This window comes from Arachis duranensis, chromosome 6 (genome assembly GCF_000817695.3).
Source record: "Arachis duranensis cultivar V14167 chromosome 6, aradu.V14167.gnm2.J7QH, whole genome shotgun sequence".
NCBI lineage: Eukaryota > Viridiplantae > Streptophyta > Magnoliopsida > Fabales > Fabaceae > Arachis > Arachis duranensis.
The window spans coordinates 51065098-51065357 of NC_029777.3; positions in this window are offsets into that span (position 1 = coordinate 51065098).

Consider the following 260-nt stretch of genomic DNA (forward strand, 5'->3'; position numbering starts at 1 on the left):
AAAATGCTTCATTGCTCAGCCCAAGCACACACTAAGTGGACCCAGAAGTGGATTTTTACGTCATTTACTCATTTCTGTATACCCTAGGTTACTAGCTGACTATTAATAGAATCTTTTGACATTGTATCTGTACCTCATGACACTTTACACGTTTCTTTGTGTACCTTCCATAGAACGAGTCTCTAAACCCCATGGTTGGGGGTGAGGAGCTCTGCTGTGTCTTGATGGATTAATGCAATTACTACTGTTTTTCATTCATT